Here is a 13,888-nt window from a genome sequence, read left to right on the forward strand (position 1 = left end):
GAGAAATGTTGAAATTGAAATGCTGACTGACCGAAATTGATGAGAAAAATTATTACAATGGTCAATTATGAAGTTTAATTAACGGATTAATGACCCATCCGATGTCGATAAGCGGATTATCTGTAATCACAACTTATTACACCTGCTGATAATGATTAGCTGGGGGTCATAAAACAATCAAAACCAAGGAGTAAATGAAGACTCATAAAACCAAAGGACATTTACATCAACAGTTATAAATAATAAATAAGAAGCAACACGAACTCCACTAAAAACCGGGAGTTAAATCAGGTAAACATGTCATAAATATGAAGATAGGTAGATTAATTGTATATTCATCAAAATATAAGGCAATAAAGACATGGACTTACGACAAAGGGCAAGGCGTCATAAAAAAGGACACAGGGCACTCGGGAAAGGGAGGGCGGACCGCACTGTGAAATTTCATAATTTTAACTACTGGAAGTCAATTATATGGACATGATGGAAGAAAATGATTATTACATACAAATGAACATCTAAACAACAAGTAGAAACTAAATTTATAGAAAACCGCTAAGTGGGATGGTAAATGATGAGGCTAAATTTTAATGTTTTTCCTACAGTTTGTCCTAGAGAGAATGGTTGATTGTTTTTGCTTCGTTCTTCCTGATATATTCTAGTCCATGGACGTTTTCTAACCAGAAATGTGCCAAAAACACTTTGGTTGCACATTGACAAAAGTAAAGTTTCCATTTTAAAATATTTGCTTAAGTTTAAAGTCAATGTCTTATCTAACAGTCACTTGTCAGTCTTTTTTCTAAGGTTTGAATATGGTGCACATTGATGTGTTGTTTCAACAACTCTCCTTCAAACATAAACGTATATGTATTACTATATGTCTTTACCAATTACAAGTCCTTACTCATTTATAATACTTTTTAATGTATTTGGTCCGTTTCCTGCAATGAATTTACCTGGTCTTCTTATTTTATTTAATGACAATTTGTTGACAGCTATCGATTTACAAAAGAGGGACGAAAGATACCAGAGGGACAGTCAAACCTCATAAATCGAAAATAAACTGACAACGCCATGGCTAAAAATGAAAAAGACAAACAAACAATAGTAAACATAACACAACATAGATAACTAAAGAATAAGCAACACGAACCCCCCCCCCCCCCCTCCCCCACAAAAAAAAAACAAACTAGGGGGGATCTCATGTGCTCCGGAAGGGTTTGCAGATCCTGCTCCACATGTGGCACCCGTTGTGTTGCTTATGTAATTAAAAATCCGGTAAATAGTCTAATTCGGTAGGTCACATTCATGAAAGCGAAGGGGATTGTAGTTACGACGTAAGGAACATATCCGATATCATTTGTGAAATGGTTATTCCATAACGGTCAACCAACTCGTGATGGCGTCCGTAAAATTTACCAAGGGATGATTTCAACTTCACCATTTGGAACTCTTTCTTGGTTTAATAGTAACCTTTTAGATGGAGCAATCAGTGTTTCTGGTTCACTATTTGATCTTTTTTGTGTTTTGTCTTCTGATGCTGATAATGCTTCAAGTAATGTTTTTATTGGGTATGCAATTTGTTTGGCTTCAAATGTGTCGTTATTTTTAAAGGCAACACTAATTATCTAATATAGAATTCAGCAACTGTTATAAAATGCTGCTTGTATTTCATTAGCGTTTTCGGTGCTTATCTCTCTGTGGCTCAAAGTTCATGGTTCGCTATAACTGCTATGTTTTGCTGTTCTTCTTGACACTTAATTTTCGTTTTGAACTAGTTTTAACTAGACTGTCGTTAATTTTCTTTAATTCTATGTTGACGTTTATTAGTTTCTTTCTATGCAAAAGCCGCATAAAGTTCCGTGGCTGGTCACAAGTTTAGTTTACTCCATCTTATTAACCAACTTTGGCTACAATGCTTTTTTTAAGGTGTTCACAAATTCAGGTTGACATCATATTCATTTCTTTTGCATTCCTTGATAAACGTTGTTTGAAATTATGTTGGTTGAATAATATCTACCTAACGCTGGCTCAGTGTCGAGTTTGGTAATTAATCATTTTTTTTTATGTTTTGTGATTGATTCTGAACCAGTGTTTGTTCATCTCTTAAGATATCTGGTTGACATTCTATTCGCATTTTTGTAAATTGTACTTGAAATTCATGTTTTTACTTACTTCTAGTTATAAGTGGTTTGGCAATAATTTGTTTTTCGTGAAGTTGGGTATTTTGGATTTGTACTTAACCATTTTAAATGTTTAACAGCCTTTAGTATACATTCTTGACACATGTATGTAACTTTCAAGTAAAGTTATCATGTACAGAAATTATATTAACTTCGTATGTATGTTCGTCTTTGTTTAAAATAGTTATCAAAGGTACCAGGATTATATTTCTTGTCGTAAAAAGTTGCTACTTTATATATCTGAAAATTAATATGATTACATTTAAAATAAAAATATTATTAAGTCGAACAACATAATTTTTTAATGACAGCAAACATCTTGAGGTTCAATTTTTATTGTTTTAATCTACAGGGCGAACTCTATATGATTGCTTGTATGCCAAAAGACAGTTCCTAACTAAGTCAACTGTCAGTCCTTGAGCTAGAAGCATTACCGTTTGTTGTGATTTCATCGAATCCATCAGCCATTACTGTTAGGTCCTAAATGCAATGCGTGTCGTCCCTTCATTTTTCATTAATAAAGGAGTCGTAACGACAGACAAATATATGGCAGTAATTGTGGTCTAACAAAATTCGCCATTAACAATAATATTTCCAAAACTTTGAATTTACATTGTATGACCACTTCGGATCGTCAAATTCGTTTTCAATTTCTTTTTGATATCCTGAAGGACTTCTTCTACAAAATGTTCTTTCAACATATTGGTTAAAACGTTGCGTCTTTTTGCACTGTGTAATATACTAACATGTGATCCTTTAATGATACTTTGATGATCGGTTGCTCGTCTTCTATCTTAAGCAACCACCGTCTGTTGATTGATGATTTGACACCGTCGATATTGGTTAAAATTATCTATCAGACTGTTTTCTTTTCCCAATTATATGGTACACATTCTGCAAAGGTAAACAACAAGAAGGTTAACAGTTGAAGACTACCATTCCCCATGTCGAATTGAAAAATCGTCTAAAAGAAATAATGCACAATGCTTTTCAACATAAAAATGGTAGCATACGTTCATTACTTTTGGATACCATACGGTATATTTTGTTAATACAACGGATTGAACAAACATGCTACACAGAGGAACAAGTGATCAGTATGCTTCGGTTTCTTATTGACAACATATTTGTTGAATTTGGAGGTAGAGTTTTTCTACAAATTGTCGGCATTCCTACGGGAACGAACTGTACGTGCGCCTTTGCTTGCCGACCTCCTCTAATTTTCTTATGAGTCGGCGTACTTTCAGACACTTGTCAACAACAAGAAGATCTAAGAAGCCAGATAATTTAATTTCATATTCAGATAAATTGAATATGTTCTTTTCATTAAAAATCAAACCGTTTTTCTGATTGGATACCATTAACATATCCCCATAACTAGAATAAATGAAACAACAGAAACGGCTTCCTCCTCCTCATGTTTAGACTTATACCTCGAATTTGACATATGTGGTCATCTCAGTACCAGTATCTATGACAAACGAGACGATTTTTTTGATGGAATCAACAATTTCCTCCACCTTAGTAGCAATATACCAACTTCACCTGCATATTGGATATACATTTCCCAACTTATTCGGCATTCAAGAGCTTGCAGCTGCTACTCAGACTTTGCAAGCCGTCACAAGTATTTGAGTAGAAAGTTGATTAACCAGGGGTGTGTCAAAGAATGTCTCGTCCTTTTTCTAAAAAAGGTTCATCGGAAGGTACCAAATAAACTCATCAAAGATACCAGGACTAATTTTTTTATATACGCCAGACGCACGTTTCGGCTACAGAAGACTCATCAGTGACGCTCGAATCCAAGTTAAAGTTAAAAAGGCCAAATAAGACCTTGTTGACGTATATTCCGTATCAACTTCACAAATAATGCACGAAGTTGAAGGACAGATTCTATGTATTAACGTTTTTTTATCATCTTAATATCGTGTTATAGTATTCTTTTATTTGTCTTCATGAATATTACTTTTACTTTCAATGTTCATTCTGTTTTTGATGACATTAATTTGACGTGGCTTTGTAGTTATACATCCCAGTATTGATATTGAGCTATGGTTAAATTTTATATTCTAGTCTTTAATTTTTGCTAATGTGCTTTGTTCAAATGCCTTTTTGTATTTTTTTGTTTTATATAACGTGGCTCTGTACTAATGCATCCAGTCATTGTGTTATTGTGCTATAGTAAATTTTTGTATTCCTGTCTTTCGTTTTTGCTAATGTGCTTTGTCTGTATGTCGGGTTTTTTTTGTGTTACATATTTGTTTGTTTTTAAAGTAATTACGACAATGTTGACTGCTTTTCAAATAGATAAGTGGATGATGGTCATTTTCATTGGAGTTGCGACTGTCAATTTAATTATTTGTTTTTAATCGTTGATATAGGTTATCATACCCAATGTAGTAATTAAATCTTTGAATATAGTTTACATTGGCACAAATGTCGATTCTGTCATCAGGAAATTAAAACATATTAGCTAAATTAGTATTATTTTCAAACGACATCCACTTTGATTTTTGTTCTATAAAGATGTTAACTCCTAACTATCCTACTGCCTACCGATAAATTTATTTTTGGCATTGCACAAGTCATGTCTTCTTTGACTGCCTATGACGTTAATATACTAAATCTCTGGGATGTGTTTTCGTTGATTTTATTCTCTGATGCATGTTTTTTTTAATATAAATTATTGTTTTTTTGGCTTTTAACTAGCTGTCAGCCTGTCAGTAACTGTGAGTACTCTCAAATCTTACTTCTTTGGGTCAATTTGACCTGCTGATACTATTTGTAATGCTTTTTTTTTCAATTTATTTTTACTTATTCTGGCTTATATCTCATCTATTTACTAGTTTCTTTGATAAGTGTTTGGTATTACTATAAATTTTCACTTCTTCGTACTATTTTTTCAACCCTAAAAAAATGCCTTATCTCATTGATTTTGTATTTATATTGTATCATAGATCAAATCGATACATTCAGTGTATGTGCAATTATGTTAATATGTCTTTGTATTGAGCTAAAGTCATTTCAATTGATATTTTATAGTGTGCCTTTCTATGTTGTGATGTTACACTATTATTTCAGATAAGGGCGAAGGTTGATATCTATTTAAACGTTAAAACCCGATGCATTTGTTTGCACCTGTACTAGGTCAGGAATCTGATGTTCAGTAGTTGTCGTTTGTTGTTGTGGTTCATAAGTGTTTCTCGTTTTTCGTTTTTTATATAGATTGTCCGTTGGTTTTTCCGTTTAAATGGGTTTACACTAGTCATTTTTGTGTCCCTTCTATAACTTACTGTTCGGTGTGAGCCAAGGCTCCGCATTGAAGACCGTACTTTGTTTGACCTATAGTGGATTACGATTACAAAATGTGATTTGGATTGAGAGTTGTCGCATTGGTACTCATACAACATCTTCTTATATCTATTCAGAACGGAATTTTTTTTAATTTTTTTTTTATGTAAAACAACCTTTATTTATTTATTCAATGGACAAGTCATGGTCACAATTGCCTAAAACATTGAAGGCTTATAAAATCGTTGTGTGTGTATATTATATTTTTAAAACCTAGTATCGATTGAATAAAGCTTAATCAAAAGTAAAACAATAACCCTGAATATACACATCTTTTACCAGACCTACATTTTTTCACCTAAAAATTACATACAACAAAGTGAAACGAAACAAGCAATACAAGATTATGCATGCACAATAACAACATATCAATATACTTCTTAGTATACTGTATGCAAAAATAAGAATCATATACAGATATTCATTACCATCACTGTCCACCGCAATTATTTATCGAACTTTCGAATTGGTTTAAATTGAAATCTACTCCATTGGTTGGTCGTTCACACAGTCTAAGAAGTTACAGGAGACGTAATCGTTTTTTTTTGGGGATTCAAGTTTTGTTTGTTTCCTTGATTGGGTTTCTTAATTGATTTATGAGATTTGAACATCTGCTAACTACTGTTTTTTATATAGACCATGCATACCTCAAGAAGAAACTGCAATACTCCAGCTTGAATTTTCGGATGCGGTATTACAAATACGCTTGCGAAAAGAATATGAAATCAAAGTGCTTGTAAGCACTGAGGGGTAAATATTGCCTCAATTTATCAGTGGGAAGTAAACTTGTTTATATTGCATTTGTTGTAGTTGATTTAATAACAGTTCTAGACACGATAGATAACTCCATTTTTTAAAGATGACTTAAACAATGACATCGTTTATATGTTTAGAACAAATATTAGATTCCTCCACCTTGTAAAAGTTATGAAATTTTCTTGACAAGTGTAAAATCATTTTGTGCCTTGAATATCTGAGCATATGATACATCGATACATTTTTGGAAATGTTCATGGATAGGATGTATAGAATGTTATAATCAATGCATTATATTGTGTGTATCAAAAAGTTAGTGATAAGCCTTGGAAGAATTAGATATCAAGTCAGTCCCATAAGATTTTGATTGCATTTTATGCAATCTTTACCTAAACTACCTTTAATATAACAAATACATCATATTGAATGAAATGGGTTAGATGACTCCTCGGGACTCCCTATATATCGTTCAAATGACCTTGATAAGACGAATAAAACATATCTGGTTAAAGATTGGGAATAATGATCTCAACCATTTTCGAGATATTTAACCATTTTTAAATGCAGGGCATGGTAACCTAATAACCTTATATCATTCTATCAATTTAACTCTTTGCACAATATTTTGAGCATTTTCAAATAACAGGATATGGTGATTACCGGAGTCACCAGAATGTATCCTTCAACTTATCGAGTCGTGGCACATCATGCACATAAGAATATATTATAGGGTATTTAAGGGTAGGGATCTCAACTGTTTGCAAACAATTTGAACATTTTCAAATGGCAGGGTTTTTTAATGAGCGAGCCTGGATTATCATCCAACATATCAATACATTCCTCTTGACATGTGGTTAGGATGAGACAATTTCGAAGATTTTCAAAGACAGTTTTACATTCTCAAATGTCAGGACTCGAGATGAACCCATTGGACCGATCCTATATTAGATTCAACTAGTCATACTGTTTTCTTGCAGTTTTTAATCTTACAGCTTCTTACATATATTTCAAAAGACAATTACTATTAATATCGATAATTAAATTTGCTTCATTTTATTCCCACATTTATGTACACATAACTGACATAAAAGCAATTCACTTTCATTAATGAATGAACAAAAAAAAAAACATACTATTGATTTTTATACATCTCTTAGCTAGTGCCCCTTTAAAATAATGTCTAATATATAGATTCATATTATTTAACGCTCCCGCATTTTTAATAATCAAACATTTAATTAAAGGGGCACTAGCTGTCAAATTCATGGTCACCGATTTGACTCAAATTCTCATATTTGATTTATAACAATGTAAAACATTTAACCAAACTATCAAAAGTCTAAAATAAACAGTTTACAGAGCATGGGGTAGATAATATATAGGTTCGTTTAGTGTGTATTTTAGTCCAGGCGCCATCTAATTAACTATCGATTTGACCTCAGATGACCATATAAGCGATGTATACATAAATAAAGATATGAATAGATTAAACCAACACGTGCAATTGGATTTTTATAGGTCTGTTTGATTTTATTCTATAGATTAAAAATAGATGTTTCTCATTGTTTTTAACCGTATCAGAATGATTTTATATGCATCGATTTAGTAACCAAATGATTTACCGTAGTTTCACTTTCATTGTTGACATTCTTTTTCTTTAAATAACCAGAAAACGTACAATGCATGCGTTGTCAATTTTTAGATAGTGGTTAAATTGAAGTTCACATGAATACGGATTTAAAGAGGTCGACTCATTCACTTGCAAGTGAATAACAAATTATCAATGTTTCTTAGCGTAATTTGACAAAATTGTACCTTTTTGGCTGCAAAAAGCGAATTGTTATTTCACTATTTCACTTTCATTAATGATTGAACAGAAAAAAATCAAACTTTAGATTTTTTATATATCTCGTAGCTAGTGCCCCTCTAAGAAAGATATGGAAATATTTTTTTCTCATGTGTGTCAGGTGAAAAGCAAAACAAACTACGCACATATTACAAGTTAAAAAAGGAATATAAACCTGAGACTTATACCAAGTTGAATATATCAAAACAATATATGAGACAATTATGTAAATTAAGAATTTCTAACCACAATTTACACATTGAAAAAGGCAGATATAATAATACGCCTTTGGATCAAAGAATATGTAAACTTTGTATTGATAACAAAATTGAAGATGAGCTTCATTTTATATGTGAATGCAACCTCTATCAAGACGAGAGGGAAAAGTTTTATGATGACATTGTTAATATTATACTATGTTTTTGTGATTTAGATAATTTTGATAAATTTAAATATGTAATGAACTGTTCGGAGACTGGTGTTCTCATCAGATTTCTTATATATACGGACAAATGTATTTTGATTAGACATTCATCAATGGGAATAATTGCATAATATTGAAGTGTGAGTTTTGTCTATTGCTTGTTATAAGTGTCAAAATTGTTGGCTGTTATGTTTTATTGTTGTTTTGTTTTGTATATGTGTTCATGTGTTTCAGCGATGATCCTTTTGTACTGGATTTTATACTGATTAAAATTAGTTATAGTTACTAGTTAGTTAATCACAAAATAATTAATGAACGATCATCACATAAATATATGGACATATACATTTGTATTTATAATAAACTTTTTTTTAACATTTCATAAACAATATGAATACAACATTTATCGTTTGACTCCATGTTGGGTCGCATTGAGAGTTGTATTCAACTTTGTATACCTGTAATGTTTACATTCTATTTTTAGAAGATTTGTATATAGTCTTCACAATTATCAGTGTTTAATTCCGTTACAATTAAAAAGCTATGACATTGCAATCAATTACTCAATTTAAATTTTATAAGTGAAAGTGATGCTTATGCAATAATGGATGTTTGGCATTGAATGTCATATCAATACACATAGAGAATATTTACAGAATCCTTGTATAATAATTAGTATGATGTATGCTGGTAAAATCATTATATCGTTCATTAGGCACATCTAGATCTACGTACAGAACAGACTGTTTAACTTAGATTTTTAAGGGGAATATTCCATTCATACATAATATATATAATAACAAACCAATGCGGCTTAATCTTAATACTTGTGTCTTCAACTTGTCAATATAAGTGAATAACAAACCAGCTCACGATATCAGTGGCGGACGAAACATCATTTCCGGGGTCTATAAATAGATTAAAAAAGGTAAACTAATTTTTTTTGGGCTGCTCGTTTGTTATCTATATCTAACAGTAACTGTTTTATATAAATAAATAAGTGCAATACAAAGTATGAATTAATTTGTTCTTGCATTCCATTTTTTATTAGGCACTATTTGTCTATTGGTTTTTTTTCTGATATTGTTGTGGGAAAACTGTAAGGAGAATTGCTTCTGTTTCTAGAAGACATAACAGGAATCAAAATAGATAAATATGCACGATGCTATCTCTATGATTTAGCCAGAGGAATTAAACCAGGGGCGGATGCAGGAATTTTCGAAAAGGGGGGGGGGGTGCTAACCCAGGGCACCCAGGGCAAAAGGGGAGGGGGTGCAAAACATATGTCCCGATACAAATGCATTGATCGGCAAAAATAAAGGGGGGTGCGCACCCCCGGAACCCCCCGCCCCCCCCCCCCCTGGATCCGCCACTGAATTAAACTGTTTATCTAAAATGCAACCTTTAGGAGTAAACAGGCCTGGGTGGATATATAATATGACGCCGAATATATGGATTTTATTGTAGGGGCTTTTTCAAGAACATATATATATATATAAAAAAAATGGACATTAATTCAGTATTTAATGATATATTTAGAAGGAATTATGCTTCTCAATTTAAATCATTACTCTTAAACTTTAAATTTGTTAGTGTTGAGGTATAAGTTTTTTTCATTTTTTGAAGACAGCCTATTTGGGCAAGAATTATAATTAAAAAAAAAGACCGATTTGAAAGAAAAGTATATTATGATCTATTATGACCTTTTTGTAAGCATAAAAATTCAACTGATGTTTCAATTTATATCTTATTTAATTAAAGCTAGTATGTGTTACCTTTTAAAAGAAAAAGTTTTAAATTTGTGTAAATGAATAATACACTATAGCAACGCCCAATCATTTTACATGCTTTTTTGTTTCTTTTTACATTTTTAGTATATTTATTTAAGAATTGTTTGCTTCTTTTTGTAACTTCATCGGGGTGTAAAAGCGTTGACCGAAGTACATTTTGTATGAAGCGCGGAAGCGCTTCATTCTAAAAATGTACGCACGGTCAACGCTTTTACAACCCTATGAAGTTACAAAAAGAAGCATTCAATACTTATAATTACATTTTTTAGCTATGATCATGAAAACACGTATTTTATATTATTTTTATTTAATTCACCTGTGCACTTTTTTTGTGGGACCACGTGTTATCATGAATGAAAAGTTTTATTGAGTAATGCAATTGCTTAAGGAATAATTAACAAGTGTTGTGCTGTTAGCCAATCAGAATAAAGTACAAATGTATTATAATGAAACATACATCTAATGTAATTATTTGGCACCTAACAAAATCTTATTTACAGTGTTAAACATGTTTAATATAACCATCTTTCAACAGAACTGTGAATTTAGTTAGAATAGTTAGATTGATTAAAAAAGCGGTTTGTTTTCGGCTCAAAACTAAACACAAATTTTGGATAAGAAGTCTGCTCTCAGATGGAAAATAAAAGAACATTCATTTAACAAGAATTTTTACAATTAAACCAATTTATACATTAAAATTAAAGTAAATCTTAAGCTTGACGCTCGAAGGATTGGGTCACAAACAGAATTCAAACACTGTAGAAACCTTAATGACAGCCATGCGAAAAGCTTTGAAAAGTGTTGGGACATCATTCATCGCATTATAAATGCATTTTGATACTACTTTGCTCTGTGTAAGAATTGGCAAATTTTGTTTTTACTTTTATGATTACAACATGAAATTTTACGAATTAAATAACTATCAAGTAACCTCCAACTTCCGGGGTTCCTTCAGACACTTTTCAAAAACAAGAAGATCAAAGAAGCCAGATGGTTTAATCAATTTCACATTCAAATATAGTGATGATGTTCTTTCCATTAATAATCCAAACTTTTCTGATCGGGTTCCATAAATATATCCTCCAACTAGACATTTAAGAAAAGACAGACACGGCTTTATCTGCCCATTCATTCTATATTATACCTCGAACTTGACATAAACAATCATCTCAGTACCATAATCGAGACGATTTTAATGTTGAAATTATCTATTCCTCAACCTTAGTAGCAATATACCAACTTAACATGCATATTGAATACACATTTCCCAATTAACTCATTCGGTATTTAAGAGCTTGCAGCTTCTACTCAGACTTTCAAAACGGCATCAGTGTCTGAGGAAAAAGTTAATGAACCAGGGTAATGTTAAAGAACATCTCGTCCTTTTTCTAAAAAAGTTCATCAGAAGATAACAAGACCTGCCCTTGTTGATAAAAATCCGTATCTACTCACAAATGATACACGAAGGTCTTGAAGTATAGATGATAGGTACTGGCGTTGCTTATCATCTTAATTAAGTGTTAAAGTGTTCTTTTGGTTGTCTTTTAAATTGCAGTTTTTACCGTTTGGTCTATTTTTGGTGATATCAATTTGACGCGGGCTCGTTTACTTGTACATCCAGTCGTTAATTGTGTTGTTGCGCTATGCTGATTTTTGTATTCTCGTCTTTCGTTTTTGCTTATATGTGCTTTGTCTGTATGCCTTTTTGTTTTCCTTTGTTGACATACTTGTTTGTTTTATAGTGATTAAGATTATAACACAATGTTGACAGCTGTACCCCTAATTTTGACTAATTTTGATATGTTTACCTATTATGTCTATTTATATTGTTCACACATCGTTGTCAATACAATGGACCTTTATGCGACTGTCATACAAGTTAAAACTTAGAGGTTTAGCTTGCTATAAAACCAGGTTTACTCAAGCATTTTCTACATTTAAGAAAATACCTGTACCAAGTCAGGAATATGTCAGTTATTAACTATACCAAAAAAAATGAGGAACAAATCATGGTAACAAATGATAAACAAATCGTATGATTTCTTTGTGATTTGAAAGTGATAAAATGTCACATGCAAATGAGCTAACAAGTCACAATAACAAATCACGAACAAATTGCTTACAATTCATAAGCAAATCATAAACAAATTGTCAAGAAATTGTTTTGAAATCATTAACAAATCAGAAGTAATAGCTTTACTACTTCAAGCAAATCACAAACAAATTGTTTTCAAATCGTAAAGAAATTGTAAAGAAAGTGTTATCAAATCTTAATCAAATCAGAAGTAAATCATATTCCTACCTCAAGCAAATCATAAACAAATTGTTTTCAAATTATGAAGAAATGATAAACAAATTGTTATCAAATCTTTAACAAATTAGAATTAAATCATTTATTCCTACCTTAAGCAAATCATAAGCAAATCGGAAATAAATTGGCATCAATCATCAATTTACAGATTAAATCATTTACATCAAGATCAAAAAAAATTTCTGCCCCTGAAACCCCCAAACTTTGAAGCGCAACTGTCTTCATTTTACCTTAAATAGCTACTCCTTTAATTGCATGTAAAAAGGAATACTATCTTTGGTTGCCATGAGGGATGAATTGTTCGCTCTGTGTATAGGTTTCTCTTACTTTTCTCCCGATTGGACTATTACGAAATTTGAATAAAAACATGGGCAACCACGTGTACTTAGTAGAATGGTGTCGAATAGGTGATGGTTCTTAGTCTTGGTCCCTGCTACATTGTAATAAAGCTTTGTCCATTTTTCCCGGGACCTGGTCAGTAAACATCATGAACAATTAAAACATTAAACTTGCCAGTGAATTTTGTCTGCTGGCTCGGGAAGCTACTCTGTAAATGAATGTTTCGGTCTGTTTACACATCTTTTACACATTTTTATTTTGAAAATTAATCCTTACAGCACAAAATTATCATGATTATAAAGAGATACTGAGAGGCACAGTTTCCAAATTTTAAAGGTTAACGTTTAAATAGTATTAGTTAAAAATGTGAAATTATAAATAAATAACTGAGATTCCTTACCACCGTCATCTTTCATAGACTGAATAAAACTCCTTATCTTGCAACCTTCTTTGTTCAGTTGATATAGAACAGTATTTGAAATTTGAATTTGACCTCAACCGGAAGTCAGAGAGATAAACAAAGAAAATTGGAATGCATTAACATTTATTCATTGAAGCAAACCATCAATGAATCACACCATGATAGCTAACAAAGTTAACAAATCATTTTCAAATCATTTCATATGATATTCAATGTTAACAAATCATAACGAAATTACACCCTTCCAGCTAACAAAGTTAACAAATCTCTTTCAAATCATTTCATACGATATTCTAAGTAAACAAATCATAAAGAAATCACACAAAAACAGAAACAAATTGCTTACAAATCATACAATTGAAAGAAATCACAAAGAAATCAGTTTTATGATTTGTTTGATGAATCGCAGGCAAATGGTACTAACAAATCGCAGAATCACGATTTGAAAGAGATTTGAATAAAGCAAT

At 31.7% G+C, this 13,888-nt stretch overlaps 1 long non-coding RNA gene across 1 annotated transcript; it reads right to left on the bottom strand.

The window, feature by feature from the left end:
* Positions 1 to 2,502: 2,502 nt before the first annotated feature.
* LOC143063481 (uncharacterized) lies at positions 2,503 to 9,449 on the bottom strand. The gene is made up of 2 exons (XR_012975011.1): positions 9,366 to 9,449; positions 2,503 to 3,077 (listed from the first exon to the last, which is right to left on the bottom strand). It is a non-coding gene; the product is annotated as an uncharacterized LOC143063481 (long non-coding RNA).
* Positions 9,450 to 13,888: the final 4,439 nt, after the last annotated feature.

This window comes from Mytilus galloprovincialis, chromosome 2 (genome assembly GCF_965363235.1).
Source record: "Mytilus galloprovincialis chromosome 2, xbMytGall1.hap1.1, whole genome shotgun sequence".
Lineage (NCBI taxonomy): Eukaryota > Metazoa > Mollusca > Bivalvia > Mytilida > Mytilidae > Mytilus > Mytilus galloprovincialis.